Source organism: Silurus aristotelis (genome assembly GCF_946808225.1).
Source record: "Silurus aristotelis genome assembly, chromosome: 1".
NCBI classification, from domain to species: domain Eukaryota; kingdom Metazoa; phylum Chordata; class Actinopteri; order Siluriformes; family Siluridae; genus Silurus; species Silurus aristotelis.
Genome location: NC_139574.1, coordinates 21,514,511 through 21,528,779, shown reverse-complemented (window position 1 = coordinate 21,528,779; position 14,269 = coordinate 21,514,511). Strand labels below are relative to the sequence as shown.

Below are 14,269 nucleotides of genomic sequence, written 5' to 3'. Positions count from 1 at the left end.
TACACCAACAAATTTGCATTTAAAGTAATGCAGAGCTGAAGACAATGCATGACTTTTCCAAATGCATCACAGGGTAAATACCATTATGGTTGGCATGATATATACATTCCAATATATGCATCATGCTGTAATGTCATTGTAATATAGAGTGTAGAATACACTCTCATAAATGATAAAATGACTTAGAAAATGTTTTAGATCAGATGTTTTTCAATCTCTTTTTTGCTTCTGTGAGAAACACTGGGCACACAGGCCAAGATAATTGCTGGTAAAGCAAAATTCCCCATCCAACATTTATAATGCCTAAAAAAGAAACTGAATTCCATTTTGGTGCAGCGTGAGAGACGCGTCCTTGTATTGTTACTAGTTTTGCATGTGGACAGAAAAAATGGTATTTAATGTACTATATGTCTTTATTTTTACTCTCGGGCATTGTCTTGAAATTGCTTTGTTCTTTGGGTTTACAGCAATGCACAGTTTACCAACAAAAATGTAAAACACAACATAATTTAAAATGTTCATAATTATGTAATAGAAGAAAAAATCCTGCTCAGGAGGCGGCCAGTGCTACAGTTTTATTCACCATAAAATACAGCAGAGTTTTGGCTCAACAGACTCACCAGTAAAGGCCATGCAGACTTTGTGATCACATTACTTGAGATTTGAGCAGCTACTTTATCAACAAGACTGCAAGGCAAGCATGGAGTTTTCCCTCTACATTTAAATATTAATGCCACCACAGAATCAAGGGGAATTAAGTAGGGTATAATTAAAGTCAAGTTGTCCCTTTAAAGTCGTCCACCAGAAAAGCTTGTGTTCATATGTAAACAGTTTGTGAAGGTAGAGGTGCCTATGTTGTAGGATGAAAGAAAGTAAAAGTGGTGATTAAATACACAAAAAAATTTAATTATCAATGCTGCAGTTTTACTGATATTGTACATTCATTTCACGTTTGGCAATGGCAAAAAGACAAAAAGACGTTTTTCAAAATGTTTTTCTTCACCCCATTTTCTTCACCATTCATTATGATAATACCATGCTTGTAAGTACCCATGCCGTGTGTGTGTATATGGTTATGTGTGTGTGTGTGTGTGTGTGTGTGTGTGTATGTTTGTGTGTGTGTTTGTGCTGACATGGACATGTGTTTGTTGGTGGCAGGCCCAGTTGTCTCTGGCTTGTTTCGCTCAGCCGATAATTTCCTCATTTGCTAGCGGGAAAATAGCTAATTAAAACCCTCTTCAGCTAACAGGCTGTCTGGGAGTATGCTAATGCAGTCCTGGGCACGCTGTTATTTCCGCTCCTGTTCCTCATGCTCCTGGCTCTTTCCCTCCCATTAGAAACACGACCTGGGACTCTGGTGCACTGATCCCATTTCTGTTGTGGTTGTGTGCCAAAAAGCAAGCATTTGCATTGTAGAAAATAACTTGTTACAGAGAAAAAGATTAGTGTAAAAAAAAAAGTTATCCAGGTGTTTTATTATTATTACTGTTCAATAAACAGGCATTTGGTACTGGATTATATACTGACCAGCAACATTTGGATCCCACTTTATGTACTGTAGAGTTTGGACACTGGACTTAAACTTGATTTTAGATGTTTAGCTATTTTATGAGTTGCTCTGTAGCTCCTGGTTCCACAACTTTAACTGCCAGTATAAGACTGTAGATATTACTATATTGTAGAATTATTTATAATCACACACTCCAGTGCTCATGGTAGTTCTTTCTCTCTGGTGTTTTGTATTGTTTTTATGAATTATAATCACACTTATTATATCACCCAAATGAGAATGGGTTTCCCTTTTGAGTCTGTTTCTTCTTAAGATTTTTCCTCATATGATCTAAGGGAGTTCCTTGCCAATGTCACCCCAGGTTTAATCTTTGTGGAAAAATACACATAATTCACCTATATTTAAATTTTAAATTCTATAAAGCTGCTTTGAGACAATGTCCATGAAAACTTGAACTTGAACTGCAAAAAAGGTATACCACTTTTCTTACAGGGTTCAAATAAGTTCAGAAACGTATCTGGAGCCTATTCTGGTAATTTAATGCTAATTATTCTGTGAGGAAGAAAAACATTTAAATAACAATCTATTTCAGGGCACTATACACACACACATATGACGAAATCAGAAACTCAGGAGCTGAGAGGAATTAAGTCTACATTTTTGTTAAAGCCAACTTTTCAAGTTTACCAAACCTTTTGTATTTTTTTCCATTAAAATTACTTAATAGAACATTGGATCTGACAAAATACCAACAGTGTTTGTTGTCAGCAGCCAAAATAACAATAGATTTTTTACAATGTTCCTAAATGGTAAGAATCACAAGTTTTATATAGATCAATACACTATTTGTAAATGAGATTTAATTAGGTTTATAATTTTTTTCTACAAACAAATAAAAAAATAAAATTTAACTTTTATATATTCATATATGTATAATACATTATTTTTGAATATATGTCTATAGAAACAGGTGATTGAATTAAAACTTTGTTGTTGTAAAATTATACATGGTTGTAAAAGCAGAAGAGGGTGGAAAGGGTCCCCTAATATTACAATCACTGAGTGACTGTTTGCAAAATAATGTTTCTTTACCTTTCATAAACTGTTTATGTAGCCTAGCTAGTGGCATATTTAAACTGGTGAAGATTCAGTCCAAGAACAAAGTTATAGGAGAAATACCTCAGAAGTAATGATAAATGTTTAGTGCATTACAATCTTACATACAACTAAACTGCAACTGAAAAAAGATTGCTTAATGTGGAACAACTTAATGGGACAAAAGCATTGGATGTAAATTGATTTTGCAGACTGACATCTTAGTTAAATACCTGCATTTTCTCTAATGCTAAATTACTTAAAACCTTGCATTGTGTGTAGATACCTTGATCTTTGTAAAATAGTAATGAACTGAATTTTTTCTTGACATAACAGCACTGTAAAAAGCTCAGCTGTGAAAAATCTCCCATACATTTGCATGTGTCATTTCCATGCAGTAGCAGCTCAAGGGATTTTGAAACAATGCACAGGGAAAAGTACTGCCAGCTCAAGTACTGATTTAATGCAAGACATGTCCAAGTTTGAATAATCCCATGCTCACCCAAATGTGGAAAATTTATTGCTCTTCTCAATAAGTATAAAGCTTTTTTTTTTTTTTTAAAAGATCTTGAGACATTAAAAAAAAAAAAAAAAAAAAAAAAAAAAAAAAACAGCTGAATTGCCCCCTCAAGTTTCTGTGTGATTAGGGCATTTGATTGTTTCCACAGACACAGTGAGTGGCTGTCAGAGGCTCTTTGAATATCTGCCAGTTATCACATCAGCCAGTATTTCTCAACAATGCTTCTGTGGCACATCATTTGTCAAAAAGTTGCACACTTTCAGAAGTTAATTAGATTTTAAAAAGCAATATAAAATCCCAGGGAAAAAACCTGCCATTATAGATTTTTATTTCATCAATGTCAGCTGCTAATTGTGGCAGTCTGAATAGCAGAAGGTGCCTGAAATTACTTTGAGCGTATTTTAAAGAATGCATGCTATCTTAGTAAAAGGGGAAAATTAATACACGGTATCAATTATTAGTCTTTTCTTTCTTGTAGACGTAAATGAGAGTCTATTCATCTGAAGGTAAAAAAATATTTAAAAGGTTAGAAACTTATAAACGTATATTTTTATTTATCTTTGGAAAAAACTGAATTGGGTAAAAAGAACTAAATTTTAAATTCAGAATGATAGATGTTAATATGACATCCTGAATACCTGAATGCATGGACATGCATTAAAATTCTATCCTTCTTTTGTATTGGAAATCATCTCTTTTTTTTTAACCAATCACAGAATTTTCCGTTTTCATTTTCCTATATAAAACTGAACCTCAACCACAAAAGGCTGTAATTAAAAAGCATAATTATTATAAGAGTCAAAAATATTCATGATTGGTAATTTTGTAAATAGGTACTCAGGAATGGAGTACTGTAATAGCAAATTGCAACCTTGTCTTGTTATTGAAACAGCTACATTCACATCATGCATTTCAATCATTCAAAACAATCTGGAAGCTAATACACAGCACTCACTTTGTGAGCTTTTTTTTTCTCCCGCCCCTTGTCCTTCACCAAGAACAATGTAATTATGTCTGTTCCAGAAACGGGAGCTGACACACAGCACAAGAGTCCGATAATCAAAGGGGGAGAGACTCCTCTCCTGATCACATATTACAGACTAATACTGAACTGCATGCTTAAATCCTGTACTCACAGTGCACTGAACAGCATCTCTTATTGCCTTGCCTTTTGCATATTTCCAGACATATACATGTCATCCTTGCAGGCTAACTTATTGTGCAATTTATAAAGTGTTTTATTATTCAATCTAGATGTTTTATGTGTAACTCTGAAGATTTCAATTCTAGAGAGAGCTGTTTGTTACATGGTTCTTTCATATCTATCAGGCTAACAATTTAAAAGAACAATGACAATTTTGTACAAATAAAAAAAAAAATGTACACAGCCATAGTTATAAAGAATTGTACATATTTTTATATTTCAATATAATAATTCTCCATTCTATGGCTTGTATACGTAACCCGTAATCATATAAAGATGCAGCTAAAGTTGCAAATTTAAATTCAATTATTTTATGTGTTATCTTGAATTAAAGGTTTTCTCATTCTGAACAAAAAGGATAGAACAAAAGAAAGGCAGCTCAGGGTCAGTAGTGCCTCGAGCAGTGGGGATCCACCTCCTCCACCTGTCACTCAGGAGCCTCTATGTCCAAAGCCCAATTAAATCACTCCTCTCCATGTGAGCTGACCCCGCTGCTATGAATATGTATGAGAGCAAATGCAAATAAAATTCTGCACCACGCGCATAAGGGATTTGAGGGGAAAAAGAGAACAAAGGCGAGTCTCGATTGGGGGACAGGGGCATGGATGCCATCACTTTGCTGTAGCATCACAGGGTAGATGATAAGAGAAATCTGGCAGAGTGAATGGAAACAATCACATTAACGCAAGCCTCCATTAAAACCTACACTGTTCTGCATGCTTTGAAATTGCTTTGCATAAATGATAATAAATATAATTGGATATATAAATATATATATTTAATTTAAAAAATATATAATTTTGCATTGTGTAATAAAAGAAAGTGTTATATATATATATATATATATATATATATATATATATATATATATATATATATATATATATATATATATCCATGTAAACCTTCTCACATTGAATTTTGTTTCCATTTAAATTATTCATAATCAGCTTATACTCAAAGAAAATGTATTTCTGAGGGAACAACCTGATGATATGGATATGTCAAGAGAATAATCTTTAAACGACTTAAGCCTTTTTAGGAAAATTTCACTGTCGCCCCTTTAATAATGACAAAGGAATCGTGCTTGTAGTACCTCACACATGAGAGCTGATGTGCTGCTGCTGGTGCAGAGAATATTCCTCGCCCTGTTTCAGAGATATTTGTGTAAAACGTTCATGCATCACAATCAAGAGGTGCATGAAATAAGTAGTAATGGCACTGGCTTCATAGATAGTGACATTTAATGCAGGAAAAGTGCCAAGTCGTCACAGCATACAGGGGTGTGCTTGTAAATAATTAATCTTTGCTCTTCATGTCTGCTTGTCAGTACAGACTGGGGGCTTGTATCCTGGCAACGCGCCATGGTTTCCACATGCTGCAGGGAGCCAGAGGCCCTCAGGGGGGAGCCAATCCTTTTCCTGCCTGGAGCTGAAACAACACGCACGCACGCGCAAACACACACACACACACACACACACGAGTAATGTAAACGCACAGGCAGTTCACATAGGGCTGAGCATGTTTCATATCTAACAGAGCTTATTCAGTTCTATTCAAATTGTTTTGTAATTTCATTTTATTTTGCAACATATTCTGATTGTGGTTCAAAAATATCTTTCTTTCTTTCTTTCTTTCTTTCTTTCTTTCTTTCTTTCTTTCTTTCTTTCTTTCTTTCTTTTATTATTATTATTATTATTATTATTATTATTATTATGTTTATTAATATTATTATTATTATTATTTTTATTATTATTATTATTATTATTATTATTATTATTATTATTATTATTATTATTATTATTATTATTATTATATATTTTTTTACTATTTCTCATTTAAATCCCCACTTTATTTGTTTTACCCTATAACCACAAATGCTTACAAATAGAAATCTTACAATTCTTAAAATATTGAATTAAATTGTGGATGGAATTTTTATTTGCCAAGAGTTGCTTATTTTTGAGTAGCTGTAATTATTTATTTTTTTAATTGCTGAACTATGTCTTTTTTATTAAATCTCTAATCCTTTTACAGTCATTCTATTAATGCACTACCTTGTCTATGTGTTCATGTATGCATGCATTCATTTAGCTATTAGCGTATGTGCTGTTTCTTTTTTTGCTTCAGTCATCTTTACATTATGGCCTGATTATTATCTTTTTATAGCATTATCATAATCATACTATAATATGCATATTTAGCACAGCAGCATTTGATTGCTTTATTTACTTTTGTTAATAAAGACAGATAAACAAACTGTGTGCATCTGAGTTTAGTGTTAGTGAGCTCAGGTTTATTAACGGAGACTGAGTAAATGCAATAGATTATACTTTAAAAGGTGCCACCACTACTGATTAGCTGATAAAACCATATGACCTGTTTCTGATGAATATCCAGTTCTCAGTGCACAGAGTCTAAAAATACATCCTCCATTCCATTGAAAAAATCTTGCAGTTTTCAAGAAGACTCCTCTTTAAGTCAGATAAGGGCTTATGTCACCCTTTACTGTGGTTCATGAGGCACAAATCCAAATCCTGTGCTCTGGAAGGCAATTAAACATAATTATTTTAGCCTTCACAAATGAGTAATTACAGAAAATGAGAGAGTTGAGATTAATGCCATAATGAGGCAGGAAATCATGCACATTAGGGAAAAGCTCCACCCAATAACAATGATATTCATTTTTCTTCTAATTCACCAGCTATACATTCTTTTAAGGCATTATGAGGCAAATTCGTGAAGTAGAAGAAATATTGATCTAGCCATGCAATCTGTCTGCATCTACAGAATTACAGATTATTGTTATATCTATAAAATATTCAGAGCATAAAAATAACTATGATGGTAACAGACTAGTTATGAAAAAAAAAAATAATTAATTGATTAAATAATACAAATTCTGCTCTTATTTCAGGGTTGGAATGCGTTATTTAGGGCTGGTGAAGTCCTCCCTCCAGGGTCAGCTTCATTAAAATTCTAATGGCTTCTCAGCCAAATGCAAATGACGGCAATGACAAAGCTGGAGAAGAGAGAGAGAGAGAGAGAGAGAGAGAGAGAGAGAGAGAGAGAGAGAGAGAGAGAGAGAGAGAGAGAGACAGAGAGAGAGAGAGAGAGAGAGAGAGAGAGAGAGAGAGAGAGAGAGAAGAGGACACTATATGAGTTATGTATTTTCAACAAACTAAATTCAATATGAGACTGTGTGTATGAAGGGTGGAGCTCCTCAGATAGTGGTTGTGAACCATATGGTACAGTTAAAGTTCTCAAGCTCTAAGCAATAAGGACAGATTCATGCTGATGCTTTTAATGCAATTACTGCAACTACCATCAATGTTTTTAAGGAGTTCCACCTTCCAGAACTGACTCTTATCTTTAATGTTATAGTGATATTCCTAACATGAAATGATTTTTTTCAATAATGCGTACATTTAGTAAATGTTATTTTACTGCAAGAAACTGTTTGCAGCTCACATGTTTGAAAGGTACAAAAGGAGCTGATCTATTAATGAAACCATGCCTCGGCTCTTGTCTCATGGCTCGTCAGCTCAGCATGGCTTGAATTCTCTGTAACCATTGTGGAAATAAAATGCTTGGAGATGGCATTTCATTCAGAGAACTGTTTCAGAGGGGAAGCTCTGCACAAAGCAAACGGTTGTTTATTCAAGTTTATTCAAGTTTATTCCCAGAGAAAAAAAAGAGTGTGAGAGAAGAGAGAGTGTGCGAAAAAGCGTTAGAGAGTTTTGAATACATCCTCTCTCAGCTTGTGATCCCTAAGTGAAAGCATATCTCGCCTGCCAGCTCTTCACTACTGAACTTTTTGTCATAGAGCTGGAGTCCCCTCACGCTTGCAGCTGTGGGTTTGATGTGCCGTTTCCCAGAAAGCAAGCCAAATTCTGTCCCTCTGCTTAAAGACACACGCGCACACACACATGCACACACATGCACACACATGCACACACACACGCACACACGCACACACGCACACACACACACACACACACACACACACACACACAGAGATAGATAGATGCACATACCATCCCCAGTGGCTTCAGGAGAGGCTCCTGTCTGAAGAGCTTTGCCTTATGTCCATGTGTCAGTTGGCAAGGTTTCCCATACTCATTATTCTGCTCCAGGGCATAAGAATCCTGAGCATTAGTTTTGATTTGCATGTCACTAGGAGTTTTTCTTTCGCAAATGAGCATAAATTAATGCCTCACCTCTCTACATTGTGTTTATGCTTTTTATGAGGAAGTAGAGAATGCAGAAACACTTCTATAACATATGCCTAATCCCTGGGGAAATGCACAAATTAATACAACTACATGAAATGAATACATTGAAAATGATGTCTTACATTCATTTGGACTCAGTCAAACTTGACTTTGCAACAACTCCCCTCGAACATGACTCTAGCCCTGGTCTTCAACTTGCATTATACTTGACAATGGTGGTCTTGAGTCCTATTTGCTACCTCTGTAGATTTTTCTCTGTCTGTATTCAGGACCACAAAATCATGCAATGTGTTTTGTCAGTAGGAAAAAATAACAAATGTGCTTTTGTTTGAAATTCTGATTACATGCCGGTCTATATGCATTACAATGCTTTACAAGTGCCATTAGGAAGCACAGGGCAGAACAAACACTTTGATTACCTTAATTTAAAATGGCTTCCAGCAATGTGACGTTGGATAGCTTAGCTTGGCAACACAGTGACAAATGTCTGCATTTGGAAAATGTAGCTGGTGTTTAGAGATTAGAACGCAAATGGACTGACTTTATTCCACCGTACAAAAGCTTCACTTTTAGTAAGACTATAACAAACATGATTTTTGATTAATTGTCTTGAGTTAAGCCAACAGCCATAGTTAATTTTACCTTATTTAAGACACTATAACAAAAATTTTTTCAGAACATTTATATTTCTCAATTCTCCCACGTTGCCAGTACAACTCTGGTCACCAGAATATTTGGTTTCTTACTACTTTTTAAAAACATGACAGTTAAAATACCCCATAGGTTTAAGTGAGTTTGTGTTTATATGTGCTTGGCGCTCTGCAATGCTTCCCCACAAGTAATGCTAAAGTAATGGTTTTAGGGTAGAAATGTGAAACCTTTTGGGGATGCAAGTCATTGTAATATAACTTTTTAGTTTTGTCTTGAAAAAAAATTTCCTTTTTATTGGAGGTTTCAGTTTCAGTGTCCTCTGGCGCATCTGTGCTGATCAGTGGGTGGTCAACCTATCTCTCTGAGCTTTGTCTGGACCTTAACCCTGGCCAGCATGCTTCAGCTGCTCATGACAAACTCATAAATCCAGGGGTGGAAAACATATGAAGAAGGACATGAAGCGGACATCTCACCTGCTGTCTACCTGCTGCTTACATTTGACAAAAAACCCTAGCTCTTTCTGTGGAAACAGAAAGATGGACAGGAAACATGCAGAACCAATGTTCAAGCATATCGCATGGGCCCTGGGCATTTAAAAACTGATTGCATTTGATCTTTTCTGACATACATATGAACATCTAAAGTTCTTTGAGTCCTAGATTTCCTTGCTCAGGGAATTATTTGATCACACTTGAACTACAGTATGTTCATAGTCAGAATCAGACCTGAGGTCAGATGATCTGCTTTCCCACAAGGTAAGCATGACTGATGTGTATGCTATCTGCACACATGAGGGCTTGCTGCCAAACTGACCTAGCAACTACTGGAAGAGCATGTGGTTGTCAACAATGAAAGCCCCTCCATCTGTTAGTCCAGCAGAGGGCTTCAGTTGCCCGGCAAGGGCTGAAGAAGTGCAAACCTGCTGGATTTGACCGTGTTTCTCAGCATGATGCCATAGGCGAGCTGTCAGGTCGTTGTCTAACATGGACCTGACTTCTGTTGCCTTTGAACATGTCTGACCCATTTAGCCTGTTAGAGGACACCTGTTCAACACCTGTCAAAGTACAGAAAGGACCAATAGGAGATCTAGACCTGTAGACCTTTTTGACCTTGTGTTCACACATGAAAGTGAACAGAATCCTGAAAACATTTGCTGCTAGTTTAACTGGTATAAATCAGTGGCTGAGTGCAGATGAAATCATTCTTGGCTATATTGTAAATTTTGCTTTGCATCTATTGTACATGGATTTATTCATTGAATTGTTCATCCTTGCTGTGGTGTGTTGCCTCGACTGTGAATGTGTTTTGCATCAGATTTGAGTGAAATAGACAAGGCAAACACAATAGGCTGAGCAGTATTTAGCTAACATTCTAATTCTCCTCTTTGTAATGGCTTATTATCATTTGAAAAGAGGTTACTTGACCTACCTTATAGATTAAAGTTCATGACCCAAGGTCAAGCATGCTTCTAATAAATGCACATTAAAACATCTGAAAAGCTATGGATTAAGGTATTAGAATGGTGTCTTTAATAGTGATGAAAATGACAGCACAAATGTCAGAAATTGAATGGAGTAATAGGGATGTCAATACATAAAAGGGCTGGCAAAGTGAAGGGAAATCCCTATACAGAAAAAAAAAGTGTGATTTACAATTTTAGTATTTGAGTTTTGGGGTGATTATTGGTTACAGGTTTTGCAAAAAGAATGTGCATGATATTATTGAATATAATAGACAACAATTACTGTTCCACATTGCACAACCCAAATCAAAAACCCAATGGACAAATGATCACTTGCCTGTAACAAAGTGAATGAAAATGTCATCACTAACCTGCATTGTTATTTATAGGTGGGTTATCTTGTGATATCTTGCTGTTGCTATTTTGCACTGCTGTTGCTGTTTTGCACAACCTTTTGTGTTTACATTTTGTGTTTATTTACAAGTACACTCTACACTATACAGTTTCCTTTTGCACATTGTACTATATAATACATTATTAAAAGGTTTCCTGTTTATTTTGTGTTTTGTGTATCTGTCGCACACTGTCTTGTGTTGTCTGTTTGCCCTGTGTTTTGTCTGGACTGTTTGCACTGGGTTGCACACAATGCACTTTATGTGGCTAGGACAACTTTCTTTAGTCCTTAGCTATGTGTACTGTTATGAAGCTCTGTGTTGTGTGATGTAGTTCTATGTTGTTCTACGTAGCACCAGGGTCCTGGAGAAAGTTGATGAAAATAATAATAAAAGCTTCTTGAATTTATTTGACGATATTTTGGTGCCAAGAAACTTGCAGAAATTTGCCACAGAAAATGAAAAGCAGGCTAAAAAACAATTTCATGAGTCTGTTTTAAAGTCTTTCACTCTAGTCAATTTTAGTTTGACATTTCCTGCTCAGGACAAACATCTCCAATATAACCGTTTTTAAAGAAACGCTAAAGTCCATGAGCTGATTGAAATTCTGATTGGAAGTGTTTGAGTTCTGTTTTTTTATTTGCCCCTAAGAGCAAAGAAAGTAGAAATAGCTTTTGGGGTAAATTACACAATTTTCTACTAATGTAATATGGCACATAGTTATCTTTTTCCTTTCTTCAAGATTGATCACTCAGACAGATCAATAGTGTGATAGTGCAGAAGTTACCTTTCATCTGTTAATGGACACTGCACCAGCTTGTTAATTGAGATGTACCCTTCGGAAGAAATGACTATCCATTCTCAATGCTCCACCAAGCAACATCTGGCACAGGTCAAAATAATGACAAACCTCTCTCTCTCTCTCTCTCTCTCTCTCTCTCTCTCTCTCTCTCTCTCTCTCTCTCTCTCTCTCTCTCTCACACACACACACACACACACACACACACACACACACACACACACACACACACACACACACACACACATTCTGCATATGGCTTTGAAACTCACTGTATAGGCAGTCCCTATATTGTTACCTCCTTAATGTTAGCACACTTCTATTGTGCATTGTACAGATGGAGGCCATGATGAGTCAGCAAAAAAAAAAGCAGTAGCCTGAATGTTATCCGTGCCCTAACATCTGGGCGTAGGTCCAAAAGTGTTCATAGAAATGACCTCTACAATGTCACCCATTCTGCGGCTGTCAAAGACTCAGTTAATTTTCTTCTTTACTATGTTTCCTTTCTTGTTGTGTTCTGTTTGACCAGAAACCTTTTCAATGTTACATATTAAATGGGATTATACAGAGTTCACAGAATAAGAAGAAAATGAAACATGCACTCTCCTGTGAATACTCTGTAGTGTTTAGCTTGACAGGAGTTTGGCATATCATAATATCTTCTATTATCAGTATTGCATCACCCAGCTACTCGAGGGAACTGCAATCACATCCATATACACAATATGCATTTGTTTTTTTTTTGTTTTTTTTACAATAATATGACAACTTTTTGCATGTAAGGACAATACACAATAGGCATGACTAAAGAATAACTGTGTGATCTCTTTCTGTTGCTACTTAAATTAGCATTTACAGATAGTTGTATTTTATATATATTTATTAAATGTGTGAATATATGGCATATAATAATTTTCAGTGTGTAGAACAGTATTACCAGTTGTCATTACCATGTTTTTCATTTTCATGAGATACAAATGAGAAAACTAATAAAAAGTGAGCAGCTGCAGCCATTTTCTGTTCTGTTTCTAAGTTACACTTTTGCGCTATTTGTCTATGACCTGAAGATTTAGATAAAAGCATTAAACAAGCACCCTAATGTGCAAAACTTGCAACATGCAATAAACTCCTCTAAGTGAGCTGCAGTAATACTGCAGTTGCTCATGCTACAAGTAATATATTATTAGGAAAACTCCAATATAAATCATGTTTTTATACATAATATAATTATTATTTAATTTAAAGCAGGATGTAAAGTGCTTTATATAATAGAAGATAAGCCTGAAATTGTGGCAGTGTTTTAAAATCTTACATGAGTAATAATTAATTACACTTCTGCCATTAATGATAATGGTTTACACTGCAATAAAATGTATTGCATCTGTTTGTTACTATTCGGTATTCACTATTCTATAACATTACTTGTTATTTAATCACTGTTATATAATATTTTTTTTGAACAATAACTTATTTCATTTATTAGGCAGGTCTTTATTTCAGTCAGCCATATTATAACTATTGATTTAGCTTCTTTTTCTTTCAGCTGCTCCCATTAGGGGTCGCCACAGCGGATCATCCGTTTTCATACCCCCCTGTCCTCTACATCTGCATTTTTTAAACCAACTACCTGCATGTCTTCCTTCACCACATCCATAAACCACCTGCTTGGTCTTCCTCTTTTTCTCCTTCCTGGTGGCTCAATCCTCAGCATTCTCCTACTGATATACCCCATGTCCCTCCTCTGCACATGTCCAAACCATCTCAATCGGGGCTCTCTCACCTTTTCCCTAAAACGTCCTACATGCGCTGTCCCTTTAATAAACTGGTTTCTAATCCTGTCCATCCTCATCACTCCCAACGAATACATCTTCCAGCTCCACCCCCAACAGGTCTCACCACCCTTTCACTCTTGCAGATATTCTTCTCTCACAGCTATTGATTTAGCGCTAATATTTATTATTAATTAATTATTAAAATAATGTAGGAACACAGATGGTGATGATTATGCACAATCAAAAAGCGTCCACAACACCATTTGTCTTAATGTTGCAGTGTAATAATGTAAAAATAAATAAATATATATATATATATATATATATATATATATATATATATATATATATATATATATATATATATATATATATATATTTACATTATTACACTGCAACATTAAGACAAATATATATAAAACCTGACAGGGAGATTATAAAATAGAGATGGTTGTGGTTGTCTACTGAGTGATTCCACTTTCTATCTATTTGCTGCTCCTTGGCTACAGCCCAGAGCTGATTTTTTTCAGATTTTCCTAGCCATATGTGTTCCTCAAATTGTTGAAGATGGATGCACACAATTGAATAGGATGCCTTTGAATGCAGTAGCATTACATTTATTTTAATTT

At 35.3% G+C, this 14,269-nt stretch overlaps 1 long non-coding RNA gene across 1 annotated transcript; it reads right to left on the bottom strand.

Moving 5' to 3' along the window:
- Window positions 1-4,628: 4,628 nt before the first annotated feature.
- LOC310726841 lies at window positions 4,629-8,451 on the bottom strand. The gene is made up of 3 exons (XR_014533837.1): window positions 8,367-8,451; window positions 5,426-5,760; window positions 4,629-4,981 (listed from the first exon to the last, which is right to left on the bottom strand). It is a non-coding gene; the product is annotated as an uncharacterized lncRNA (long non-coding RNA).
- Between the last annotated feature and the right edge of the window lie 5,818 nt (window positions 8,452-14,269).